This window comes from Enhydra lutris, unplaced genomic scaffold (assembly GCF_002288905.1).
Source record: "Enhydra lutris kenyoni isolate GAN:26980312 unplaced genomic scaffold, ASM228890v2 scaffoldscaffold17, whole genome shotgun sequence".
Lineage (NCBI taxonomy): Eukaryota > Metazoa > Chordata > Mammalia > Carnivora > Mustelidae > Enhydra > Enhydra lutris.
Genome location: NW_019154101.1, coordinates 20,190,360 through 20,208,177, shown reverse-complemented (window position 1 = coordinate 20,208,177; position 17,818 = coordinate 20,190,360).

Here is a 17,818-nt window from a genome sequence, read left to right as displayed (position 1 = left end):
AGAAATCCCATTGCAATCTGGGAGCTCCCTGGGCATGATATGCGTCTCCTATTATTGCATTATTTGGGAGAAGAGTCAGGAAATAGTAATAGTGCATATATAGGAAGCATTTACTAGCTAACAAACCTATGCCAGGGGCTCTGTCAAATACTGTCCCCTTTAATTCTCACAAGCCTGTAACATAGTTATAATTTTCTGCTTTCTAATGATAAAGAAATTGAAGTTCAAAAAGCTGGTTACCTTGCCATGGGTCATAGAGCCAGAAAGTGTCAGAAACTCAGAGCTAAAGCTAGTCTTAGCTGATAGCAAAGCCCTCATCCTTCATGATACACTAGAACCTGTCAACCTGTTTGGGGAAGGCTTGCCATCTAAGGGCTAGCATCACAGCTGGCAGATCTCTCGCGTGACCGCTGCCCGAGGTTTGCATGGTACCGTAGCAGTGTGAGGATCTCATGGTGGTGTGAGCAAAGACAGTGAGACAATCTGTCGGGTTTGAGGGCTGACCCCCCAGGATGGAGAGTATTGGGGAAAAGAAGTCAAGGGGTGTGGAAGGGGGTTGGGTGTTGGATAAAGGCTGATGCCCTGGGTAGGGAGAGAGCTCTGGGGGTGAAATATAAGACTCTCCTGGACACTGACGTATATTGGCTGAAGGATGTTTTTTTGGAACAACACTGTGTGGTGTCCACTGAAATATTCTTCTGCTGATTTGTAGTGAGAAAACATCCCTCAGTTTCTCTAGGAGTAGGAAAGAGAGCAGAACTGGGTGCTGTTAAAACAAAACAAAACAAAACAAAACAAAGAGTAGGGCACCTGATTTGGAAACCCAGTTAAAGAACTACAACCAGTTCCAAGAGGAGAACTTGCAAGGACCATAGTTGCATGAACTTGGTAAGTAGCTTACCAACGTAAACTTGGTAAGCTACTTACCAACCTAAAATCTAATTTCTCTACTTGTGAAATGGGGAGAGTAATCATGACACTGTGTGGTGGTTGTTGGGATTAAATGAGATAATGTACACGAACCACTTGGTACAATAAACCCAATTCCCCTTCCCTCTCACATTTCTCAGTCTTTCCCTTCCTTTGGTGAGCAGCACTCTTGTATACTGGTGCCAGAACTCCTATTGTCACTATGATTGAATTCTTTGCGTTTTGAATACACATGTCTCTGTTCAGCTGGAAACTTGTCGATTATGAGGCCTCTCTGGTTTATAATCAGAATAATGAATGCTAACGTCTTAGTTACAGTTTTTCAGGCCAAAAGGCTTGGAGTCATCCATGACACACCTCTTCTTGAACCCCACATCCAAAATTAACAAATCTTGTCGGTTTGATCTATTCAGAATCCAACCAGTTCTTGTCACCTCTACTGCTAACAGCCTGGTGATGTCACCATCACCTTTTACTTGGCATCATACAGAAGATTCTGAATTGCTCGCTTTGTTTCCACCTTGCTCTCCTTCTGTCCATCCATTCTTAACACGGCAGCCATTCACATAGACCTTTCACGTAGAGTTCATATCATGATGTCTGCTTCCAAACACTTCTGTGACTTCCCATCTCACTGAAAGTAAAAGTCAGGGTCCTTACAGTGGTCTGGAAGGGTCTATATAGTCTGGCTTCTTTGTTACTTCTCAAATTTCTCTCTTCCCGGCTGCCATCCTCACCCCCCATTCCAGTCCAGCTACATTGGTCTTGTATTTCCAGGAATGCAACCAGACGCCCTCCTGCCTCAGGGCATTTGCATTTGCAGTTTCTTCTCTTTGGAAAGCTCTGCATGCCTAATTGGCTTAACTTTTAAGCCTGGCCTAGGATGGCCCCTCCTCAGTGAGGGTGTCCCTGGCAACACTGCTGATACTCTTCTGCTCCTCTATCTTCTCTGAAAGTACTTACTACTTTCTAATACTCAACTGAATTCTCTAGAATTCTAAATGCTATCACTGTAGGTTCGTTGGTATCATTCTTTTATGGCCCACCATAAAGAAAAAAAATCACCAATTAAAATATGATTTACCATCCATTTAAAAATGCATCCTAATTTACATACATTAAAATGTGGAAAATATGTATTAAAAATTCATGAAACATAATACCCAATTTACTCATTTAACTTTGTTTAATGTCTGTTTTGGCTACTCTTCTGTAAATTCCATGAGAACCAGGATTTCCCCATTTGTTTACTGTCCAAAACAGGGCCTGGCACCTAGCAGCCCCTCAGTGCATAGTCACGGAATGAACGTGTAAGACATGTCTTCCACCAAAAAGCAACTCTAGCGATAAGACATAGACATTTAAAAATAGGCATTGCATGATGAAGCCCAGTCCAGTGGTTGTACCCTTGTGCTCTGCGAACACCTCTAAGCAAGGGAACAGAATGTTCTTGCTACAGCTTTTACTTTAATTACAAACATACTGTGTAGCTTAACCTAATACGTGTTGATAAATAGCATCCAGACCCACCTCCGTTCTTCCCATCACAGGACCAAAGGATATTGAAAAAAGAAAAGAAGAGAGGATTTAGGAGTAGATTAAAGATTCATTTTCCCTCCGCTATACAACAAAAAAAAATTTTTTAACTCATGTGCCCACACTTGACCCCTTGTTTCCCTCTTTCACCCTGGACCTCTGCAACAGCTCCGTGACAAGGGCATCTAATCATTTCTAGCATGCGACAACATTTGGTTCAGATTCCCTTATCAGCATTTTACCTTTTCTTCCCTCCTATTCGCCCCACCTCCACCTTAAAGGGGACCCAGAATGGACTTCAGGGATCACTGACACGTCCTCCCCTTCTTTAAACACTTCATGTAAAAAATCTTTCAGAGATGTGATTGTGGGAACGTAGACCTGGAAAGTAACTGTCATCAAGACCTTTACATCTGTTTCAGGAATTTGCTCCAATGACATTGCTCGGCCCTGAATTTGTTGTTAGAAAATTAAGAATCTATATATAATTGTGGGCTTTATTACACAGTGACAGGAAACTCATCTGAACTCCACTTATTTCCATATAGACCAGTGCACGTAAACAATCCGAAAACTCCAATTTGTATTGGAGTACAAGGTGGTTTTGGTTAGATTTTTGAAAAATTTGTTTTTTGCCTTTGAAAAATGTATGGATAGCATGATAGTATTTAAATATGTTGCATATATGCAGTGCATTTTTATTATAGAAATGCACATTCGGTAACATGAAATTAAGTTCTATCTAGTGTGTATTTTCGTACCTCCCATTATCATTACCTTATGAGTGTTAAGCATAACAGCTCCAACTACAATGAAACATTACCTATGACTTTTAATTGACACTTAGAAACTTCATGCTTCTGAAAATGTTGCCTTTTAAAATCAGAATTACTTCCAGATTTCTATAGCATTCTGACTACAAAAATACTTTTAAATGTGCCAAATTATTGTGGTGGGAGGAAAATCTGAAATTTCTCTTTTTGTTGACTTTTAAAGACTTTCTTTATGATTCATTTGAGAAAGTCTCACTTCTTTGAAAGTCAAGCTGTTTTCTAAAGCTCCGTGTAAATCAATGTTCGCTGATTCACTGTGATCCAGAGTCCTTAATCAGAAGCAAGTGTTAGGAAAATTCCTCATGTGAAAATGTAAATTTTCCCTGCTCCAACTCAACTTTTAAAAAAGGTGAGAAAATAAAACACAACTCATGTATAAGCAACGTATTCAATTCACACAGATCTCGGTGAAATTTAGAAAATGGAATCCTCTATTTTTTTTGAAGTTGTAGAATGAGGTACATGTACTTCTTAATATTAATTGTGTGATTTGCTTGAATGGTATATTTCCTCTGATTTGTTTTCTGGGATATAGCAAAGGTGACACCAGAGAGATGGAAGAAATATGAAGCAATTTGAAACACACATAATTTGGGGTCAAACAAGTATTACATTCTGACAAAATTCTTAAAATTGAAGTGTTCTTTGCTTATTGTAATGGCCTCGACTCTGAAAATTATTTTAATTTTACTTTTTAAACCACACTATTGTGGTACGATTGACATGACATTAATTTTAAATCTACCTCCAACTTTAAATGTTTTTACATGTTGTTTCAACTGCTGCTAAGTGTCTTCTAGTTGTATTACAAAAATTTTTATAAAGATAAAACAGGAAACAAATTCTAAAATTAAGAGGCATGTGACATTCTCTCTACATATTTATAATATATATTTAATATATATATATATTTCAAATACAATTTTAAAAGAGAGAGAAATTAAACATGGACCCTTTGAGTGAAATAAATGTGAACCTCGAAGACATTTTATTTATTTATTTATTTATTTATTTATTTATACATTTATTAAAAAGATTCCATTTATTTATTTGACAGACAGAGATCACAAGTAGGCAGAGAGGCAGACAGAGAGAGAAGGGAAAGCAGGCTTCTCACTGAGCAGAGAGCCTGATGTGGGGCTCAATCCCAGGACCCTGGGATCATGACCTGAGCTGAAGGCAGAGGCTTAACCCACTGAGCCACCTAGGCACCCCTTGAAGACGTTTTAATCTCAAAATGCTTCTCTTGTGCAAAGACAGATATATTTTTTTGAGAGTTTTAAGTTACCACAAGTCATCTTCTTTTGATGTTAGAATTAAGTAGTCTTATTTATTATACAACATCTATTTCTTTTATAAGTGTATTGTCTGAATTTGGCACTTTAGAAATGTTAAGAATATTTTATTTACATATTAGATACTTTTACTGAGTGAAGTTTATTTTGAGCAATAATATAAGTATTTAATTTTAGAAGACATGGGGTTATTTGGTAGTTTAAGAAGAAAACTGTTCTCAAATTTAAATGTTAAATATTGGTGCTGCAAAGCCCAAATACAATTCCCATTACATCAGTGAATGAAAGCATGTGTAAGGATCCCCCCTCCAAACGAGTACTCTGTAAAGTTACTATTCTTCTTGCCAAAATGGTAAAAAGACACTTTAATTACTGAATATCTGATTATAAGTCTTAGAATGTATCATGTATCAGATTATAATTGGTTCACAGGCTTTATCTATTCAATTTCTTAACTACGTATTTTGGTAACCCTTTACTCTCCATAATTTTTATAACATCTCTATTGGTTGATTAGCAAGGTGTAAAAACTCTGTTAATACAAATATTTCTTTTTCTTTTTAAAGTTTTATTTATTTATTTAACAGACAGAGATCACAAGGAGGCATAGAGGCAGGCAGAGAGAGAGGAGGAAGCAGGCTCCCTGCTGAGCAGAGAGCCCCGATGTAGGGCTTGATCCCAGGACCCTGGGATCATGACCTGAGCCGAAAGCAGAGGCTTTAACCCACTGAGCCATGCAGGCACCCCAATACAAATATTTCAAGAGTTTGATGCTATAAACAGTTGGAACAAAATGGAACAGATGGAAATAAAATGCAATTTAAAGTTAATTATCTTTCTTTTAAAATGGTTTTATATAAAAAAAATAAAGTAAAATAAAATGGTTTTATAGTCTATTATAAATCTAATAGCTAGGTAGCTTACTAAAGCGTATTACTGTAAGGAGTCTTATGATTCTAACTTAATTTTTGAGTGTATTATAGCACATTTAAAAATTCAACTGTCAAAAAAAATGAGCTGTCAACTACAGCTATATTTTAGTGATGTATTTGTATCTCTAAATACTCTTCAATATGGGATGCCTGAATGGCTCAATCTGTTAAGCATCTGTCTTAGGCTCAGGTCATGATCTTGGGGTTCTGGGATTGAGTCCCTCATCAGGCTCCCTCCCTACTCAGCCAGGGGCCTGCTTCTCCCTCTGCCTGCTACTCCCCCTGCTTGTACTCTCACTCTTTCTCTCTGAAAAATAGATAAAATCTTTAAAATAAATAAATAAATTTATTAATTAATTAAAAAATGAAAACCCTTCAAATAATCTTTACTGTTTTGTTAGTGATATTTCTGCTGGTCTGATGTTTTAGTCTTCCCGTAAATTAGTGAGGTCTTTCTAATATAGCACTAGTCCACTCTTTTAAATTAATTTATTGAGATATAATTCACATACCATATAATCCATCTATTTAAAGTGTACAATTCAACTGTTTTAAGTATCTTCACAGGACTGGGCAACCATCCCCACGGTCAATTTCAAGATATTTTTATCACTCCAAAAAGGAACCCTGTAACCATTAACAATCAATCATTCCCTATCCCTTTGGCCCCAATATCCCCAACCCTAAGCAACCACTAATGTACTTTCTCTTTCTGTGAATTTGCCTATTCTGAATACTTCATACAAATGGAATCACATAATGTGTGGCTTTTTGTGACTGGCTTCTTTCGTCTGACATAATATTTCCAAGATTCATCCATGCTATATAGCATTTGCCAATACTTCATTTTTTTCACAGGCTGAATAATTATTGTGTAGGTATATCACATTTTGTTTAATGATTCATCAGTTGGTGGACATTTGCGTTATTTCCACTTTTTGGCTACTATTAATACTGCTGCTATGAACATCAGTGTAGGAGTTTTTGTATGGACGTATGTTTGCATTTCTTTTGGGTATATTCCCAAGAGTGAAACTGCTGAGTCATATGGTAACTTTGATGCTAATTCTAATGGTAACTCTTAAAATTTTGAGGACTTGCTAGTCTGTTTTCCAAAGTGGCTGCTCCATTTTACATTCCCACCAATGGTTAATGAGGATTCCAAACTTTTCTCTGTATCCTCACCAAAATTTATTATTGTCTGTCTTTTTTATTATAGTCAGCCCAGTGGACATGGTGGTATCTCACAGTGGTTTTGATTTGCATTTCCTTGATGATAACTAATTCAATCTTAGTCTAAGCCAGAAAGGCAGGCTTTTCAAACTAAGCATACATTTTCTAGAATTTTAAACATATTTTTCTGGAAAAATGTAGGCCTTAAATGTGTTTATATATGGGCTATCTGGCCTATCTGTTCTACTTAATTCCCAAAGTGTGAAGACTGGATTGGTGGACTAGGAGACAGTCAGACTAAATTCTCATTTCTCTTTCTTTGTGGACATGTTCATCTTTCTCATACAGTGGACTACCCAATCCTAGAACACAAAATTGTTGGACTCTTAATAATAGGAGTAACAACTACTATATGTTTCGGTGTCAGTTCTTTGCCTACATTGATTCTGTTCATTACCACACCACTGGTACTGGTATTATTATTCTCATTTGGAGTAGACAGAGCGATGTAATTTGGCCAAGGTCACATATCCAGGAAGAGCTGGAGGAGATATTCAAACCAGGGTCTGTCTGACTCCAAAGCCTGTGTTCATCATAACTGCTTGCTCTTGTCTCTTAAATATTGTTGTTCGCTTGGAAATGTCATTTTGTAAGGGGGCTGAAATATACTTTTGAAGTTCTATATGATTATTGCTCAAGGGAGTCTTCAAACAATATCCCATAGCATGGAGTTTCCTACTTTAAAGAGTTAGTTGATAATCCTACTAATCCTTTTCCTATGTAGAAAGAACCTAAATGCGTGGTAGTTGACCATACTTTATCCACTGTTGTAGTCATAATTCCCATACTGAAACTGAAACACTTTCTTGGAAATAAATATAGCATAAAGAGTCTTTGTACATATTCTGGACCCAAATCTATGCTAGATCCTCTGAAAAAAATAATGACTAGACTACCATGTCTTTGATATATACCATCTCATTTAACATGCACAGCAAGCTCATTAAATATTCCTGAAGGGATTCACAGTCTAGTTGAATATATGAGACATATATTTGCATGAGAAAAAATAAATTTAAAAAGAGGTAAATAATAACACATGACATCATTAAGTGGCATGTGATTAATTAACATATAAACAAGTGAATCATATAAACAACATATGCAATGTATTTGGAGGGAAGGTATGAACACTGTGGGCTGGCCTAAGCTACTGTGGGCTCATTGACTGTGACGGTCTTACCTCATTGAATGGCAAAGTTTATCTTCATTTGCTGAACTATAAAACATGAGATCCCAAAACACCCTTAAGTAGTCATTGTCTAGGGGGCGCCTGAGTAGTGCAGTTAGTTAAGGGACCAACTCTTGGTTTTGGCTCTGGTGATGATCTCAGGGTCATGACATCAAGCCTTCTCTTAGGCTCCCACACAGAGCCTGGGGTCTTCTTGGGATTCTCTTTCTCCCTCTACCCCTCCTACTTGTGTCCTCTCTTTCTCTCAAATAAATAAATAAATCCTTTTTAAAAAAAGTCATTATCTCGTTTGTTTATAGACAGAATATCTTCTTTATCACCTTATGTGGTGATAGCTTATCACTCATATAGTCTTTAATGGATCATTTACACAGCCCTTTCAATTACATTGTTATTTACATTTCTCCATTTGATCCTCGCACAACTAGATGAAAAAAGAAGACCTAGGAGTGTTATCTCTATTTTTCAGATGAGAACCTGCATCTCTGGGAATCCAATGATTTGCTTCTAGTCACAAGGTAAAGGAAAGGCCTAGAAGTTTCCGGTGTTCTTTCTGCCTCTAATCTTTTTCCTATGTAGAAAGAATGTAAATGCATGGTAGTTGACCACATTTTGTCCACTGCTGTAGTCATAATTTCCATATTGACACTGGAACACTTTCTCCGAAATAAATATAGCATAAAGATTCTTTGTTTTATGGATGTGGAAGTAGTCCTAAAGATGGAAACTCAGGAAATAAATAAATGAGTTGGGCACTAATGGCAACCCTTGACTCAGGAGCTTTGTTGAGATGTGCTTTCTGTCTGAGGGGAGGGAAGGGGATATTGGCTGTTTTCCCAGAGGATGCTCACAGACTTACTTCCTACTTACTTAGTAGTATGGAGCACCAATCTGTTACCAATGCCAGCTGTGATCTGAGAGCTTCCAAGTATCTGTAGATGGGTCCAATTGGAAGTTATTCTCACCACCTCCAGTGCCACCCCCAAAATCCTGGGCTTGCCTTTGTTGGATTCCATAAGTAGAAGTTTGAAGACCTCACTGATTCCTTTCTTGGACTGTACCAGGGGTAGGAAGCCTGGGGCTGGTAGTGGGGAGCAAGGATGGGTAGGGGCAAAGAACAAAGGCTTTCAAGACAGAGGAGATAGGGTCTGCTAAAGGCTCTGGCTTTTCTAATAGATTCAAAGAGGATGAGTTCCTATTTGGATAGTGCTCTGTCCACACTATCATCCCAGGAGGGGTCTGTCGTAATGGAAAGTTACTATGTCCAGGATTTGAACACACAGGGAAAGGTGCCACACCGGACATAGCTTTTATTAAGTACACTTGTCTTCATCATTCCTCCTTCCTGCCCTAACTGATGCCTCTAGGAAATAATTCTAATCACAAGGAAAATCTGGAGGCATAGCAGTAGTTTAATTGCTTAAACTTGAGGGTCAGGAGAAGACAAACTAGTTCTCGAATTTTCTTTAGATATGGATTATGGTCATTTTTCAAAGAGTGTTTGTAGAACTTGTAAAAGCCAGCAGGTGCTTTTAACTACAGCCCCAATTCAGCCAGTTTTCCCCCTTCCCATTGTGGCCATCTTAGATACAGGGTAAGATTTTATTTTTATTTTTTTCGAAAAAAAAAATTTTTTTTTGTTTTTGTTTTTTAAGATTTTATTTATTTGACAGGCAGAGATCACAAGTAGGCAGAGAGGCAGGCAGGGGTGGGGGGGGGGGGGGAAGCAGGCTCCCTGCTGAGCAGAGAGCCCGATGCGGGGCTTGATCCCAGGACCCTGGGATCATGACCTGAGCTGAAGGCAGAGGCTTTAACCCCACTGAGCCACCGAGGCACCCCAGGGTGATATTTTAGATACAATCTGGGAAGGAGGTACTGTGCACACCTTTAAGGCACTGCAGTAATCACAAGTCTTGGAAGTAACAAATTGCCAAACTCTCTGGCTCTCATTTCCTTATCTGTAAACTGGGCATTAGTAGTGTCTTACCTGGTAAGGACTGTGTTAGCAATGGGAGGTAAATACAAGTAAGGACTTGGGATGGTACCTGGTTCAGAGTAAGTGCTCCTGTCACTTCAGCCACTTTTAGATTTCGTATTTATATATTTATATATATATCTTATATTTATCATATATTATATGTAAATATATGTTATATGTTTATATGTATTTTATATATTTATATATAAAATATCCTACTCTTTTAACATTTCTTGTATTTAAACTGGTTACTCTAATTCTTTAACATGTTCTTATAGCTGTAATAACATTTGATTTATACTTGCTGGTGTTTTCAATTAGTTTCTGCCAAGAAGTAAGTTGATGGGGGCTTTTTGAAGGGGTGGGGGATGGGGACGGGCATTGATCGTACTAACAAAGCGAGATTTTATGCTTAAAAAGTATTTCTAAAAGGTCGATCTATATTTTAGACTCTTTTGCACCATTTGCTTTATTTATATAATTGAAATACAGTTGCCCTTTTCATCTCTGCATAAATGATTCATTTTATTAATTTTAATTTACATAGTGCATTTCCGGAAATCTGCCCATTGCCGAATGCAAAATGCATGTGTCTCCCAGTCAGCAAGCAATAGCGAGCAGCAGGGGCTACTCTTCTGGGATAACTTCTCCACCTATATTATGGTCATGCCTGGACAGACCTGCCTTACGATGGTTCCATGTAGGATTTTCCCACTTCACGATGTTGCGAAAGCGACATGCAGTCAGGAAAAACCGTACTTCGGATTTTGAATTTGGATCTTCTCCCAGGCTGTGGTCAGCGGCGCGATCAGGAGCGTGAACGACCCATATGCCTACAACCACCCTCTACCCATCCCCTTGTTTTTCACTTTCAGTACAGAATTCAATGAGTTCCATGAGCTATTCAATGCTTTGTTATCAAATAGGCTTCGTGTTGGATGATTTAGCCCAACTGGTAGGCTAATGTAAGAAGTGTTCTGAGCACGTTCAAAGTAAGGCCAGGCTAAGCAATCGTATTGGCCTGGTGAAGTGTACTAAATGAATTTTCAGCTCATGATATTTTCAATTTATGATCTGTACTGACACTGCTGCTTATTTGGAAGAAGAGCTGGGGCCACGTCTCTGAGTTCTCAGATCGTTTGAAGGTCCCAGCAGCTACCAGGCTGTGGCAGATTTATATGGGTTGGTTAGCAGACAGCAGGTAGCTCAAAAAAAAAAAAGCCAAGAAAAAAGCCTGAAGAACCTCTATTGCTTCTTTTTTTTTTTTTTTTGGGAAGGGGATGGTGAGGGGTATAAAATAGTTATAACATAAAATTTACCATTTTAACCATTTTTAAGAATAATGTTCTGTGGAATTAGGTATATTCAAATGATTGTACAACCATTCCTACAGCAGGCTCCATACCCAGCATGGGCCCTGACATGGGACTCGATCTCACAACCCTGAGATCATGACCTGAGCCAAGATCAGGAGTCACACGCGTGATCCATTGAGCCAATCAAGTGTCCCTCCATTACTTTTTGAGACAGCACTACTGGGCTTGAGGGACCTGGAGATTGAGAAGTGAGAAAACCAGACACATAGCTCTGTTCTTCTTCAGTTTGAGAGAGATCTTTTCTTCCTTGAGATACCTCTTCAAATAAAGAAGAAAACATGGACTTTAATATTTTTATTGAGGTTTACATGTCCTCTTTTTTGTATTATAGCATTTGAACATAATAACTTCAAAGGAATGTGGATTTTCCAATAAACTTTCTAAGCATGATGAGAAACCAAATATATCCCTACTGTAGAAAATACTAAAGTGTAGCAGACTCTACTTGTCATATTTTAAATATATCAGGAAGTAGCTGAGAGTTTTTTGTGTTCCATCTAAGTGACAACTGCCTTCACAATCATAGAGAATTGTAAGAATAACCCTTATTGCAGAATACAATGTAACCCCATAATATGTTGTAGGTTTATAATATGTTTTTTTAAAAATAAATGTTTGTATTCAGAAGAACTTGCCAGATAACCATATGAATCATTAGATGAGGCTACTGACCAGGAGAGATATGTGAAGAGAATATTGAAAGCTTAAAATAAATTAAAAATTAATTAAAGCGAATATTCAGTGCTGTTGAGAGTGGTAAAATGGACACTGAGAAATACTACTAATGGAGATAAATTGATAAACCTATAGGAAAATTATATACACACATATAGCAGTTATTTAATATAAATTACTGATATATAAATATAGATCATTTATTTGTTTATATCATATCATATATATAAAGAGTGAACTGGTAAACTTGAGAGATTATATGAAGAACCTAATATTTTGGTCTTATTTTCCAGTTTTATTGTGATATAATTTACTTATACCATTGTGTAAGTTTAAGGTGTACAACATAATGATTTAATATATGTATGTATTGTGAAATATCATCACAAATAGGTTTAGCTAACATCCAAGAACCAAACACTTTGGTTCTCCATTCTAGGGAATCATTTTAAGGAAATGATCAGACAAAGATTAACATATGAAAATGATCACAATAATATCTGTAATAGCTAAATGATAGAAACAATTTTTTAAAATTTCCAAACACGAGAAGTTGTATATTGCAACTATTCTATTTGACCTAACATTGTGTAACAATTATAACTTGTTAATGAGGGATTTAAATGACATATAAAAATTCTCGTGATGGAGAGACTGTTAAATGAAAAAAGAAGAATATTTTTTCTGTGCAGCGTCATTTCAGCTATGTAAAAATATGTACAGCAAAAATGTTGGTTATATCTGGACGTGGGAAACTGAGTTTCTGTATCTAGATTCCCACATTCAAACCAATAGGAATTCTTTTTTCATACACTGAGCTTCATTTTATGAGAAAGAAATAAATCACAAGTAACTAAGTTAATGTGCAGAATTAGTTTAACAGAGCACGTCCCAGGGTAAGTCTGTGGGGAGTCAGTTTATTCTTCTATAGCTCTTAAAAATGACATATTTAATGGTGACCCTAAGGCCCATGACATTCTGAGGCACTTTGGAACCAGGAATGGTTTTGCTCAGTATGGTTTTCATACTAGGTGAATATATTGTCTTCTATTTTTTGAAATTGGTGGTCTGCGTATGGTATATACACAACTCTGTGTAAGTAGAAGATCCAATTAATGAAACACTGCATTCTCCCATATTTATGTCAATCTGGGGCTAAAATTCTGTGGCTGCAATCTTTATTGACTTAAAGAATTAATTTTTTGTTAATAATTACTGAATTATTGGATCTTACTTGTCCCCAAACAGTCTCCCACATAAGGTTTACATCTGAATGATGAGAATGAAGTAGTTTACAAGTTTCTTTAGGCAACATAAAATACCAACTCATGCCAGCTGAAGGGACAACTTCAACCATTACTGCACGGGCAGTGAGATGGGAGACCGACCGACGTGCTTCCCGCAGGCCACTGCATTTTCCCGTGAGCCTATCTGGTGGCAGAGCTTCTCAGTGCTACCAAAAGAAGACTGGCATCTCTCTAGGAAGTCAAAGGGTCTTTTTCATACCCTGTGCTGCCATATGTTTTTAGTTGAAGTTGGTCCTTTAAAGGTTTTGTGAAGTGGCCACAGGGCTTTGCTTGTACATGTGCCTTTGGATCAGCTTCTGAAGACTACCCTCCATGGTCGTTCTGATATTTTAACAACTTTGTTTGCAATTTGGGATACATATTTTGGTCTAGGATCAAATAGGAGCTCTGAATCGAAGACAAACGTTTAAACCAGCCACCAAACATGTTTTCTTCAAAGTGTGTACAAAACAGTGGCTTACTTTTGGCATGCTTTTGGATCCCATAGGCAAGACTTCCAAGCTTTCCAGGTCCAGGTATTTCAAGAATCCCCTTTCCGAACTGGTGACCTGACCTTAGATGTTGAGTATTTTAAGTGACTCTCAACCACCCTAGAGCTTTCCTAGGTTTGCCCCTTTGACACTTGAACTGGGTTAGAGTGGATCTATCATTTGGGATCTCTGCCATGCTGGAACAAAGACAGTAGTTGTCCTTGTAACTAACTTCTTTGGGGAGAGGAGATGTTTTCATTTAGCTTGTCAGATGGCAAATATTTTTGCTGACTGTCTAATGAACAATGTATTCATGTGTGGCATGGGCGGGGGTGGGCAGGGGTGAGCTTAGAGAGAAATGAGGGAGGCTTTTTACATTTGAGTTGGAAGGATATAGGTTCCAGAATCACAGTGAACCCAGTAGAGGGCTCTATGCTTAGTGGAATAATGAATAAATAAATCAGTGTACTTCCCATGAGAAAAAAATGATAATATAGCACCTATGTGGCCAATTTACATGGTACAATTTCAGAGTTTGAGACAGTTTGAGAAAATTAAGATTGAGAAGTGTTGGTGATGGGACTAGATTGAAATGCAGCAATGGTGAGGAGATTGGAAGTAGGTCTTAAAGGAGCAAAGCTACTTTTTGGAGTATCTGTTGGAACAGAAGTATCTATTTGTTCCTACACAACAATGCAAAAGTAGCTTCTAGAGGCACCAGTGCCCCTCTTAGTGTGCTGATGCCTCTCTATTCATGAGCATGACAAGAAAGGCACAGGTAACAGCGTCCCTCCAGCCCGCAGATGAGTTGTCCTCATGGATTCTTTAATAACTCATCCTACCATTTGTCAAAATAAAGCTTTTCTTAAAAAAGAAATTAAAAAAAATCCCTCTTCCAACTGAGTTTCCATTACACTTGTCTTTTTTCATGAATTAATTTATTTATTCTATAATTATTTATTGAGAATCTGCTCTGTCCCAGAACTGAACAAAAAAGACACGATCCCTGACCCCAGGAGGCTTGGTGTCCAGGAAATAGAAGTAAACAGGCAATTAAAATACAATGTTCCTGAAGTATCTCTATTGTACTTACTTATTTAGATGTTGACTTTATTTAGATGACCTAATTTGACCTATGGGGGTACAGAGACTGAATCTTATATTTATTTGATTCCCTAGCATCTGGGATGCATCCTATGTGTTTCAGTACATTTATTGAATTTAATTTAATTGAGTGAAATCTAGCAATATGAAGGATTTCGAAGTAGTATCCCCTACTTATTTTTGCCCAGATTATTATAGACGTTTTGTATGTTGGAGAAATACTTCATATGCTTAGTCCAAATTGGTCCAGGACTGATTCTAAAATGCCATATTTAAAAAAAAAACTTTTATTTTTAAGCTAACAATCTTATATAATGGAAAGAGCTTGAAGTTTGCACTGGATCCAGATTTCGGTTCTCTATAAGTGACACCTTTTCTTAGACCCAGCTTCCTTTTCTCTAAACCAAACCTAACTCAGGAGTTTTAAAATGAGATTAAAGTAGATAGAATGTGTGAAAATTGTTTTGTCAACAATAAAGTGAGATAAAATGTTAATGGTGAATCAGTTAATCAGATAGAAAAAGCTATTGGACATTGTGGTAGGCAAGTATTACTTTTTTTTCTTTACTGTTCATCATCTTCTCCTTGGGGAAATGCCCTTTCCCCATTTTTATGTGACTTTGTTGTAGCCCTGCCCACTCCCAGCCAGGGATATGACTGAAGCCAGACAGGACAGTGTCCTAGGAATTAGGACCTTATGCAGACTCGTGGGTACCAAAGGCCATCGGAGTGGGAGCGGTGCCCTGGAGCGCCCAGGAGCTCCAGGGGAGGAAACCCTTACAACCCTGGCTTCTGCCCTCCCCCAGGCTGGGATGTGTTGCCTTTCCTTCAAAGCTGTGAGCTACATGTAGTTTTTCAGCAAACGCTCCTTGTGCTTAAGTAAATCACAGCTTTTGTTTCTTGCTCCTAAAAATATTGATTGATAAAGACTCTACTGGGATTTTACTTAATTTGAAGCAATATCTATTGAGTCTTTGTACATTTTTTGTACATTTATTGTACATTTTTTGTGCATTTATTGCACACACACTCCCTAAGATATGAGATATACTTTCCGCTTTTGCGAAGCTCTGTCTCCTCTGAGTACCCCACCTTTCCTGAGCCATCCCAGCTGGGGCTGGAAACATGTGACACCAATAGATAGTGTGGAAGTCCCCAGGAGCACCTCACAAGTGGTTTGTGGAAGAGCCTTCTTGACCCCTCCTTGGTATTTCCATTCGTCTCTCACGCTCCTGCTACTTTCGCCATGACTCTTTCTCTGTCAATGCCCCAAAAGGCAGCTGGGCTGGCAGTGCCTTCTCAAAACTGTTGAGCTTCTGGAGTCTGGCCCTGAAGCATGTAAGCTCCTGAAAAATGTAGCAGAGATTCAAGGTAGATTATCGTTCAGTGTCAACGGACTGCTCAGAGAGCAGGCACTGGGAATCCCACCGTCCAGGAGACTTCTTGGAAGATCAGGGATGCCCACTGCTTATCAGAGGATGCATTTGTTTTGGATAGACAGAAACAAATGAAGTGGGAATATAGAAAGTGGGAAAGCAAAGATGTGGAGATGTTAATGAGTAAGGCTTCTACACGGCACTAAGGCCAGACAACCCTGAAATGGAGGGAGGATTTTTGCAGGCCGGCAGAGTCTCACAACCAGGAGAACTCACCCGCACAAAGGTGTGGCTTAGATGGAAAGAGGTATGTGAGACTGATTGCCTCAACCTTTGGGACTACCTGGAGGGGCCTGGGGCACTGAGAGCAGCCGTGTCCAGCTGTGATTAGCTCAGACCATTTACCTGAGTGCAGGCAAGCATTGTCGTTTTCAAGATGAGCCACAAATGACAAAGGTTGGGAAACACTGCTGTAAGACTGGTGGAATATGGGACGTGAAAGATAGCACTAAAGGACTATGCAGGAAATAGAATATCAGAGTAAAGAATTGCTATTTCCTGGAGGTCAGGGAGGAACTACTGAAGGATTTTGACTGACACACGATTAGCCTTGTCATAAAACCATAAAGTCTTTGACTTAAGAAGGTCCCAAACAAAATTCATTTAATCCATTTATTCCCAATCCAAGAGAAGATAGGAAAGGCTGGCACGTAACAGCCTCACTTGATTACTTTTTCAAAAAAATGTCCCCACCTCTCCCTTTGCAGATTCTGGTACATCTGCTGAGGACAGTGGTGGGGGAATGGCATCTGAGAGTTTTTTCTGGGTAAACCAGTCTAGTTCCTGCTGATTAAACCTAGAGTGTTTCCAGCTATGTGGTTCAACTAATACCCTGGTAACCTGCCCATCTTTCCCATTCCTAAGGGCTCTGTGATGAGAAAGCAAACACCAGATTTTTTTCGGATGTGACACTGATCACCTCTCCATGTATCTGCAGTCTATTGTGGTAATTATTCTTTCCAAGTCCCCATCCTGGGATTCCATATCGCTGATGAAATCAGGACCCAACTCCACACTAGCATCCCCCTTCCTCCATCTCTGGGGGGAGTGTCCCCCCATAGAGAGTGTCCCCCATAGAGACACTCCTCCATCTCTGCAGAGCTGTCTAAGGTGGAGCTTTCTCTCCCTAAGGCATTTCTTAATAGGGGAGCACCATATAGGTCTTCTGAAGTGGGGATGGGGCAGAAGAGGGGTGAGGGTGGTTGGGTGGTTTACACATAATAAATTCATTTCAACACTCCTACCTTTTGAAGGTTTTGGTCCCCTTGTTCTTCCAAGGGCAACTGTGATACTTCAGTCTCATGTACTGGTCCAATTAACTGGTTAAGGAAATTGTTGTACAATAGTTCTCAACCTTGGTACCTATCAGGGGCAATTAAAAAATTCCTGATGCCCAGAATATACCCTAGAAAAGTTAAATTAGAATCTTTAGGATTGGACTCCAGCATCATCAGTATTTTTTGAAGGTTATTCCAATGTGCTGATAAGGTTGAGAAGGGTTTAAGAAAAAGGTTTAAGAAA